The sequence below is a fragment of the Schistocerca gregaria genome, chromosome 1, assembly GCF_023897955.1.
Source record: "Schistocerca gregaria isolate iqSchGreg1 chromosome 1, iqSchGreg1.2, whole genome shotgun sequence".
Taxonomy (NCBI): domain Eukaryota; kingdom Metazoa; phylum Arthropoda; class Insecta; order Orthoptera; family Acrididae; genus Schistocerca; species Schistocerca gregaria.
The window spans coordinates 518454065-518464859 of NC_064920.1; the positions used below are offsets into that span (position 1 = coordinate 518454065).

The window sequence follows — 10795 nt, forward strand, 5'->3', positions numbered from 1 at the left end:
ATCCGAAATCGCGAACATGTAACTTCAGTATATCAATACGTCATGTCATCTAATATTACTTCACTCAAATGCAATTTCCAATTCCAGCTCAGCAGGCTATGAGGCCACAGACTAGTTCTGACTCCCTCCATACCTTATGGATGAAATTAATATACATTATTAAGGTGTAGTTCTCCATGTACTAAGAGATATATCAAAAGTAATGTGGAATTAATGAACTAAATAATTTACATCTGCATCCACACTGAAGTGCGAAAGAAACTCGTACGGCCATGTGTATTCAAATACAGAGCTATGTAGACGGGCAGAATGTGGCGCTGCAGTCGGCAACGCCTACATAAGGCAACAAGTGTCTGGCACAGTCGTTAGAGCGGTTACTGTTGCTACAATGGCAGGTTATCAAGATTTAAAGTGAGTTTGAACGTAGCGTTAAAGCTGATACAGCATCTCCGGGGTAGCGATGAAGTGGCGATTTTTCCGTACGATCATTTCACCTGTGTAGAGCGAAAACCAGGAATCCGGTAAAACATCACATCTCCGACATGCTGGGCCATCAATAAGTGTCAACGAAACATTATCTATATGGGCTCAGAGCCGAAGGCCCACTCGTGTACACTTGATGACTGAACTATATAAAACTTTACGCCTAATCTGGGTGATTAGGTGTAAGCATCCTCTCTGACCACCTGCATCCATTTATGTTCATTCCGACGGACTTGGGCAATTCGAGCAGGACAATGCACCCCACACGTCGGGAATTGCTACAGAGTGGCTCCAGGAACAATCTTCTGCGTTTAAACACTTCCGCTGGCCACCAAACTCCCCAGACACGAAAGTTATTCAGCATATCTGGGGTGCCTTGCAACATGCTATTCAGAAAAGATTTCCACCCTCTGGTACTCCAGCACTGTTTCAGACATTAGTCGAGCCCATGTCTCGTCGTGTTGCGGCACTTCTCCGTGTTGGCGGTGGTCCTACTCGATTTTAGGCAGGTGTACCACTTCCTTTGGCTCTTCATTGTATATTCCGAAAGCCACCTGAAGATTTTTGAGAGAGGCCACTGAGTGTGGCACTACAACTTCCCCTCCTTCTTGATCGAGTGCGGATGTTCCAAAGAAAGAGTGATTGTTGGTAAATCTTTGTGTGGGCTAGAAACTGTAATTTTACCTTCATGGTCTTTTCGCGTGGTATGCGCAAGAGGAAGAAATGTACACTGGGAAAGAATTGTAGCATCAGAAATTAATTAACGAGTAATGAAACTTCGGAATACGTTTGATTAGGTAACATGCTTCATTGATTAACGTTGCAAGATCACAAGTTAATGCAAGATCGAGGTAAGCCATTGCAAATGTGATATGCTTGTATATTAATTTGAATTTTGAATGCAAACATGCAAAGTGCACTCATTATGCTGTACAGATGCTGGATCTCAGTTTGTGGTACGGAATTCTACACCTGCTGGGTTTGGTCGGTCAATTCTGTTTGCGGCTGACGCTGGAGTTGTTTGATGATGTCCCACATGTACTCGAGCAGAGACAGATCTGGTGCCCAAGTAGACCAAGGCAACATGTCGACACTCTGTAAAGCATGGTGGATTGGCAAAAGCCGTAAGTGGGCGAGCGTTACCCTGTTGAAAAATTTCCCCTGGAACACTGTTCGTGAATGGCAACATAGGTCGAATCACCGGACTGACGTACGAATTTGCAGTCAGGGTACATGGGATGGCCACTTGAGTGCTCATACTTCCTTAGGAAATCGCACACAAAACCGTAACTCGCGGTGTGTCTAGCACGCAGACTGGTTGGCTGCAGACCCTCAACTGCCCTGCTTCTAACCAACATACGGCCATCACTGGCACCGGGGTGGAATGTGCCGAGCCATAAACCAAATACGATGGATGGTTTTCCCCATCGGTAGTGCCACGTGGTCATCCGGAGGCCGGTCTTCTTGTGAGTGTAGATTCTCGTGAGCACTGCTGCCAGCAATCACGTACAGTGGCTACATTCCTGATAAACCTTTCTCTAATATCTCAGAAGGAACATCTAGCTTCTCGTAGCCCTATTACATGATGTGATAATTAAATGGACACCCTAGCTGCAAACAGGCGTTGATGTACTTCATTAGAGACATGCTGAAAATGTGTGCCCCGACCGGGACTCGAACCCGGGATCTCCTGCTTACATGGCAGACGCTCTATCCATCTGAGCCACCGAGGGCACAGAGGATAGCGCGACTGCAGGGACATATACCTTGCACGCTCCCCGTGAGATCCACATTCCCAACATGTCCACACCACTCATTCGAGTGCACCTCTCACGGTAGCTCAGATGGATAGAGGCTCTGGCACGTAAGCAGGAGGTCCCGGGTTCGAGTCCCGGTCGGGGCACACATTTTCAGCATGTCCCTAATGAAGTACATCAACGCCTGTTTGCAGCTAGGGCGTCCATTTAATTATCATTTCATTTCTAGCAAAGCTGCATGGTCATCTACGGTAACTGTTCTTTCGTGGACAGATACTATCGTCATGTATAGCTATTACATGATGTCGTTCGAATCCAGTGCGGTGTTAGAAATGTCCTACTTGTCGTCTTAAAGGCATCCTTGACTAACATCGACTCACCACGTCCAATCTCAAAGGTAACTAACGCTAACTACCGCTACAGCGTGTATTTAAAGCAATCCTAATTCGCATCCTCATAGCGGCGCCATTAGCGCCACTGTTACGCAGCTGTCGTGAAATCTAAATAGACGTCATCTTTCACATGTTGAAACTAGCCCACAAGCTTCCTCACAACTCGTTCTTGGTGTTGTGTTTTTATTCTGTGAGTGTATTGGTTGACTCTTTTAGGAATGTGTGCTCTCGGAATTTTACAGTATAAAACACACTGATGCACAACTCATCTCGTTTAGCATCTAACACTTTCTTACTTACATTTTAAATGAACCTGTGCAGAATGTGCTGATCTTCTTTGTATCTTCTCTATTTGTTCTATGAATTCTAACTGGCACTGATCGCACGCTGATGAATAACATACAAGTATTGATCGAACGAGGGTTTTATAGGCTAAGCTACCGTACTTCTGAAGATTTTCCCAATGGATCTGTCTGTCATCTGCCTTACCTGAGGTTACAAGGGTCAGTCAAATGAAAACGAGACATATGCAAAAATGTAAGTAAAAAAGTTATCACTATAACTGTTAATTTATCCCACTCTGAGATAAGACGGTCAATACCTTCATGGAAAAAAATTTCTCTGGGTAGCCCTTATACATCCTCCACATAGTCCCGACCTCTCCACATGCGACTTTCATAATTTTGGAGCCAATTCAGGGCCGTCGATTTGTTTCGAACGAATAGGACTACACCTGGGAACACATACGGTACCGTAGGCAATAGCCAACATTTTTCGATGAAGGCATTGACCGTTTTGTCTCACAGTGGGTGAAATGTATTAACATGTCCGTGACACTATCTCCCTGTTTTCGATAACATAAAAAAGCTTCCATTCTTTGCACTTTCTCGATGTCCTTCGCTAATCCTACCTGGTAAGGATCCTTTACCTTACGGTAATGCAGAGGACTGGTAAACATAGTGTAGGTAGTTTCTTTAGTGGATTTGTTCCATCTTCTAAGTATTCTGCCAATTAAACGCAGGTATTTAGTTGAACTGACAGCATTAGATTTGTATGATTTATCGTGTAACCGAAATCTGAAGAATTCCTTTTAGTGCTCGTGCGGATGACCTCACGTTTTTCATTATTTAGGGTCAATTGCCACTTTTCGCACCATGCATATATCGTGTCTAAGTTATTTTGCAATTGACTTTGATCTTCTGATGACGTTAAGAGACGGTAAATGACGGCACCATCTGTAAACAGTCTAAGAGGTTTCTGATATTGTCTTCTAAATCGTTTATATAGATTAGGAACAGCGGAGGACCTATAACGATTATTTGGGGAACGTCAAATGTTACTCTGTTTTATTCGATGACTTTCCGTCATTTACTATGTGACTTCCAGGCAGTAAATCACGAATCCATTCGGACAGATAAGACTATACGCAGTAGCCACGCTATTCGAGTGAAGTCTATTGTGAGGAACGTTGTCAAAAACATTCTGAAAATCTAGAAATACGGAGTCAATTTGAGCTTCCGTGTCGGTAGCACTCATTATTTCTGGCGAATAAAGCGCTAGTTGTGTTTCACAAGAACGATGTTTTCTGAATTCGTTCTATGCGTCAATAGACCATTTTCTCTGAGGTAATTCAAGAAGTTCGAAACACGCATTGTTCCAGAATCCTACTGCAAATCGACGTCATTGATATGAGTGACAACAGGTATACAACCTGGACCGAAGGTCTTACCTTTATTGATTGGGGATGCTTCATTACGCGGAGGATATTTCCTAAGCTACTCATTTATTGGTTCGAATTCTGGAATATTTACTTTCCGTCATTTACTATGTGACTTCCAGGCAGTAAATCACGAATCCATTCGGACAGATAAGACGATACGCAGTAGCCACGCTATTCGAGTGAAGTCTATTGTGAGGAACGTTGTCAAAAACATTCTGAAAATCTAGAAATACGGAGTCAATTTGAGCTTCCGTGTCGGTAGCACTCATTATTTCTGGCTAATAAAGCGCTAGTTGTGTTTCACAAGAACGATGTTTTCTGAATTTGTTCTATGCGTCAATAGACCATTTTCTCTGAGGTAATTCAAGAAGTTCGAAACACGCATTGTTCCAGAATCCTACTGCAAATCGACGTCATTGATATGAGTGACAACAGGTATACAACCTGGACCGAAGGTCTTACCTTTATTGGTTGGGGATGCTTCATTACGCGGAGGATATTTCCTAAGCTACTCATTTATTGGTTCGAATTCTGGAATATTTACTTTGTCTTTTTTGGCTAAGGAATTTCGGGAAAATGTGTCTAATTACTCCGCTCTAGCGACTCTGTCATCGGTGATATAACCGTTGGTATCGTCCAATGAGTATATTTAACGTTGCTCTTTATTTGATTTGATATTTAATGTGCCTTACCTCTTGTGTACTTAACACATGACCAGACTCTCTTTGAATTTTCTGCAGATTTCGAGACGTTTTCGTTGTGGAAGCTATCAAAAGAATTTTGCACTTAAGTCCGCATTAAGTTTCAAACTCTAGCAAAACATCGCCAATTTTGCTGATGAAGTCCTCTCGGGCTTCGATCCGGGTAGCTGCGTCGAAATTCCGCGACGTTTCGATGAATGTTATTCTCATCATCTTCGCCGGAAAGAATACATCCACACACATATCGCCAATCTTGCAAATTTTACGTTCTTTTGAATGTATCACGTTTTTCGTTGCTTCTGCAACAGCGTTCTGTTCTGCTATGTGTGTCAAAGAGGATTAGTATTAGCTTTCTTTAATTTATTAGGAATAAATCTCACAATTGCTGCTGATACTAATTCTCTCAACCCAAGCCACATCTGGTCTACACTTATATAGTTAGTTTGAAAGGAGTAGAGACTGACTCTTAAGAAGTCATCAAGCAAATTTTTATCTGCTTTATATTATTTTGGGTAGATTTGTATGTTACAGTACTCAGTCTCGCTACAACTGCTTTGTGGTCACTAATACCCCCGTCCGCCATGATGTTCCTATTTGCTTAAGATTATTTGTTGCTAAGAGATCAAATATTTTTTCGCAAACATTTCCCTTTCGATTGGGATTCTTAATTAATTGTTGAAAATGATTTTCGGTGAAACCACTTGTGCTTACTACGTTTTTGGACGATGTTTTAACCTTGCGACCGGCTTCAAACAAATTCAATAATGGTTCAAATGACCCTGAGCACTAAGGGACTTAACATCTGAGGTCATTAGTCCCCTAGAACTTAGAACTACTTAAACTATCTAAGGTAAGGGCATCACACATATCAATGCCCGAGGCAGGATTCGAACCTGCGACCGTAGCGGTCGCGCGGTTCCAGAACCGCTCGGCCAACATAGCGAGGATAGATTGAAGTCACCACAAACTGTAATTGTTGTATGAGTGGGCTATATTTGTTGTCTCACACTCGTCAGCAACTGAATTATCTGAGTCGCTGGAAGGGGAGGGGGGGGGGGGGAGGGAGGGAGGGAGGAGGGTTTGAGAGGTTGGTAAAAAATAACCAATTATTAATCTCTTTCAGTTTGTCAAATGTAAACTCTACCCACACTAACTCACAGGAAGTACAATCTGTCAAGTAAGCGCGTTGTCAGCATTACACGCAGTTGGTAAAAGATATCGCCTTAGTTCGTTCACAACCTCACAGAAGGAACTTTTATTCTTTATGCATTGTCCGTAAGGCATTAGTTTACTTTGAATTTTTGACTGACATACACACCAGGAGACATGAGTGTACCTTAAGCGTCGCGTTTAAGAAAAATATTTGATACTGGGCGCCAAACGCTCTTTCATCGACGAAAATGAAGATTGGATACTGCGGAAGGACAATGATGCGAAGCACCGCAGCAGGCTTTGCAGCGACTGGAGAAAGAAGGAAAGAGTGCAGGTAGTGGATTCGTCCTCACAGCCGCCTGACACTAACCCTATTGAAAATGTTTGGCGTTATATCAGAAAGAAGTTGCAACGAATGAGAGTTCTTCTCTTTGAAACACTTGGTAATGCGAATTCAGAGCATTAAGAGGTCTCTTTCACGTAAATACACGGAAATCTAGGTTGCAAGGATACCTCCTTGATGCCAACCTATTATCGACGCTGCAGGTGACTGGAGGTGTTATTAATCGTAACTGGATTTTTCTTTTGTTCATATGTGGTATATGTATATGTTTTAGTTTATTATAAAATACATTTTTCAAGCGATTAACCTGACCACGGCCTTACGTAACATATTGTATCCACTTCAATTTCGCTATACGATAAAATACTTCTAACAGCACCAAACACGGCACCAGCAACTGTATTCAATCTATCCTTTCTGAACGTTACTATACTTTCTAACACCCTAAAAATTATTCCATATTGTGTACGGACGTTTTATTGTTTTCACATAGCTTTTAATAGGTAAATTACAGATTCTTTCTGTCCACAAGCATATGTAATCGAAACCATGGACCATTGGACGTAATCACGAATTTTGCTCTATGAGTTCCTTTCGTGACAAATCTCGCAAATACACTACTGGCCATTGAAATTGCTACACCAAGAAAAAATGCAGATTGTAAACGGGTAGTCATTGGACAAATATAATATACTAGAACTGACATGTGATAACATTTTCAATCAATTTGGGTGCATAGGTCCAGAGAAATCAGTACCCAGAACAACCACCTCTGGCCGTAATAATGGCCTCGATACGCCTGGGCATTGAGTCAAACAGAGTTTGGATGGCGTGTACAGGTACAGCTGTCCATGCAGCTTCAACACGATACCACAGTTCATCAAGAGTAGTGACTGGCGTATTGTGACGAGCCAGTTGCTCGGCTACTATTGACCAGACGTTTTCAATTGGCGAGAGATCTGGAGAAAGTGCTGGCCAGAGCAGCAGTTGAACATTTTCTGTATCCAGAAAGGCCCGTACAGGAACTGCAACATGCGGTCGTGCATTATCCTACTGAAATGTGGGGTTTCGCAGGGATCGAATGAAGGGTAGAGCCACGGGTCGTAACACATCTGAAATGTAACGTCCACTGTTCAAAGTGACGTCAATGCGAACAAGAGGTGACCAAGACTTGTAACCAATGGCACCCCATACCATCACGCCGGGTGATACGCCAGTATGGCGATGATGAATACACGCTTCCAATGTGCGTTCACCGCGATGCCGCCAAACACGGATGCGACCATCATGATGCTGTAAACAGAACCTGGATTCATCCGAAAAAATGACGTTTTGCCATTCGTGCACCCTGGTTCGTCGTTGAGTACACCATCGCAGGAGCTCCTGTTTGTGATGCAGCATCAAGGGTAACCGCAGCCACGGTCTCCGAGCTGATAGTCCATGCTGCTGCAAACGTCGTCGAACTGTTCGTGCAGATGGTTGTTGTCTTGCAAACGTCCCCATCTGTTGAGTCAGGTATCGAGACGTGGCTGCACGATCCATTACAGCCATGCGGATAAGATGCCTGCCATCTCGACTGCTAGTGATACGAGGCCGTTGGGATCCAGCACGGCGTTCCGTATTACCCTCCAGAACCCACCGATTCCAAATTCTGCTAACAGTCATTCGATCTCGACCAACGCGAGCAGCAATCCGACCTTTATCGAAGTCAGAAACATGATGGTATGCATTTCTCCTCCTTACACGAGGCATCACAACAACGTTTGACCAGGCAACGCCGGTCAACTGCTGTTTGTGTATGAGGTTGTAAACTTTCCTCATGTCAGCACGTTGTAGATGTCGCCACTGGCGCCGACCTTGTGTGAATGCTCTGAAAAGCTAATCATTTGCATACCATAGCATCTTCTTCCTGTCGGTTAAATTTCGCGTCTGTAGCAGGTCATTTTCGTGGTATATCAATTTTAATGGCCGGTAGTGTATTATTATTATAAATTTTACGTACATGTAGTGGACATTATTAATCTGAGTACGTACTACACCTCCCTTGAAAATTTTACATTTACATCTACATAAATATTCTGCAAGCCATTGTATGGTGCCTGACGGAGGTTACGTTGTACGACTAAAGTAATTTCCTTTCCTGCTTCCCTGTTCTGCTCGCAAATGAAGCGATGGAAAATCGACCGTCTGTAAGCCTCAGTACGAGCTCTAATTTCTCGTATCTCGTTTCCACGGCCTTTACTTAAAATGAATGTTGGCGGAAGCAGAATTGTTCTGCAATCAACTATATATGTCGATTCTTTAAATTTTCTTGTAGTTTTATGCGAAAAGAAATTCGTTGTTCCTCTAGAGTCTCCCATTTGTGTTTACGAAGCACCCACATAATACTCGCGTAATGATCGAAACTGCTGTAACAAATCTAACAGAACGACCCTGAACTGCTTCAAAGTCTTCCTTTATTCTGAACTGGTGAGGATCCTAAACACTAGAGCTGTTCTCTATAATTCGTCACCCTAGAATTCTGTACATCGTCACCTTTATAGATGAGCAACACTTCCCTAACATTCTCCCGGTAAACGTTAGTGGAGTATTCGCCCTCCTTACATCGTCCTTAAGTACTCGTTCCATTTCAGGTCGCCCAGACGTTCAATGCAAGTGACTGCGTCAAGCTGCAATCAAATAATGCTGTATTCTGACATTACGGGATTGTTTTTCCCCCTGGTCTGCATTAATCTACATTTTGGGCAAACTGCCATAAATCACACCCAATAGAAATCCTGTATCATTCTACCGTTGCACAACGATGATATTCTCCTAGCGTCATGAGCAAACAGTTCTAGACTGCTGCTCACCCTATCCATTAAATCATTTATGTATATACAAAACAAAATCCGTCCTGCCAATTTCCGTGGGCCACTCCTGACGATATCCTTGTCTCCAATGGGCACTCGTTGTTTAGCCCAACGTACTGGATTCTATTACGAAAGAAGTCTTCGAGCCATTCACATATCCGGGAAAATATTCAGTAGGCTCAGACCTTCCGTAAATGTATGCAGTGGGTCACCGTGGCAAACGCTTTTCGGAAAACTAGGATTATGGAATCTGCCTGTTGCCCATAATCAAAGGTTCGCAAGATGTGAAAATAGGGCAAATTGTGTTTCGCACGAACGATTCTTCCTGGAACCGTGCTGATCTGCGGACAGAAGCTTTTCTGTCTCACGGAAATTTATTATATTCGAATTTAGAATATGTGCTAGAATTCTGCAGCAATTTGGTGTTAAGAGTATTTGTCTACAAACTGGCAGGTGCGTTATTTTGTCCTTCTTATAGGTAGGAATCACCTGCAACTTTTCCAGACGCTCGGGGTTTTAACCTGTGCGAGACACTCGCGGTAAATCAAAGCTAAGTAAGAGCAAATACCATAGCGTAGAGTAGTCTTTGTAAAACGGAAATGGGATTTACTCTGGGCCGGGCGACTTATTTGTTTAGAACTCTTTCAATGGTTTTTCTACACCATGGACGTCTATTACTATGTGCTCCATACGGGAGTCTGTGCGGCAGCCAACGACAGTTTGCTTGTACGGTCCTCCTTTGTGAATTATTACTAAACACGAAATATAAAACTTAAGATTGCCATTTGCTGCCTTCTGTTGCTATACTAGACCAGTACAACACGTATTAACCATTTACTAAAAGATAGTGGAATCGTCTTTTTCGTTTTTCTTCCAAAGCTTCGAGTTTATTCGCACCAGGAACGGCATTTAATTACAGTTCCGCAGTGTCGTTAGTTGACTACAGGTAGCAGTCGAACATAATAAACAAGTGCTCCAGCTCACATGGCCGGTGGCCACGTCGGCAGGCAGTCGCATCCAAGCACACACTACGTGCGGCTCACTGCCTAACACCGAGTCAGAAGCACACACACGGAAAGGCTAAAACTCAGGTTTCTGCTTGTCTCCGTGCACCAAGAGACAAGCATGTAATAGGAAAGTATGCTAGTATACTGACGTCAAGAGCTGCTCCTTAAAGACCACAAACCTTTTGTGTTACTGTCCTGCTGGTTGCAGTTGCGTTATCTCAGTCAAGGTTAAGTCATATCGGCCGCACAGTTACTGCTATTCGACACAACAATACGCGGTTAGACACGCTAGACTACAACGTCAAGAGCTGACAAGCTGGTTATCTACGAAATACGACGACAGGAAAGTGACATATTTCAGTTGCTTTAAGGAACGTTGAGAGGCACT

General features: G+C 43.1%; 1 non-coding gene across 1 annotated transcript; it reads right to left on the reverse strand.

Moving 5' to 3' along the window:
* Positions 1-2142: 2142 nt before the first annotated feature.
* Trnat-ugu (transfer RNA threonine (anticodon UGU)) lies at positions 2143-2217 on the reverse strand. The gene has a single exon. It is a non-coding gene; the product is annotated as a tRNA-Thr (tRNA).
* Between the last annotated feature and the right edge of the window lie 8578 nt (positions 2218-10795).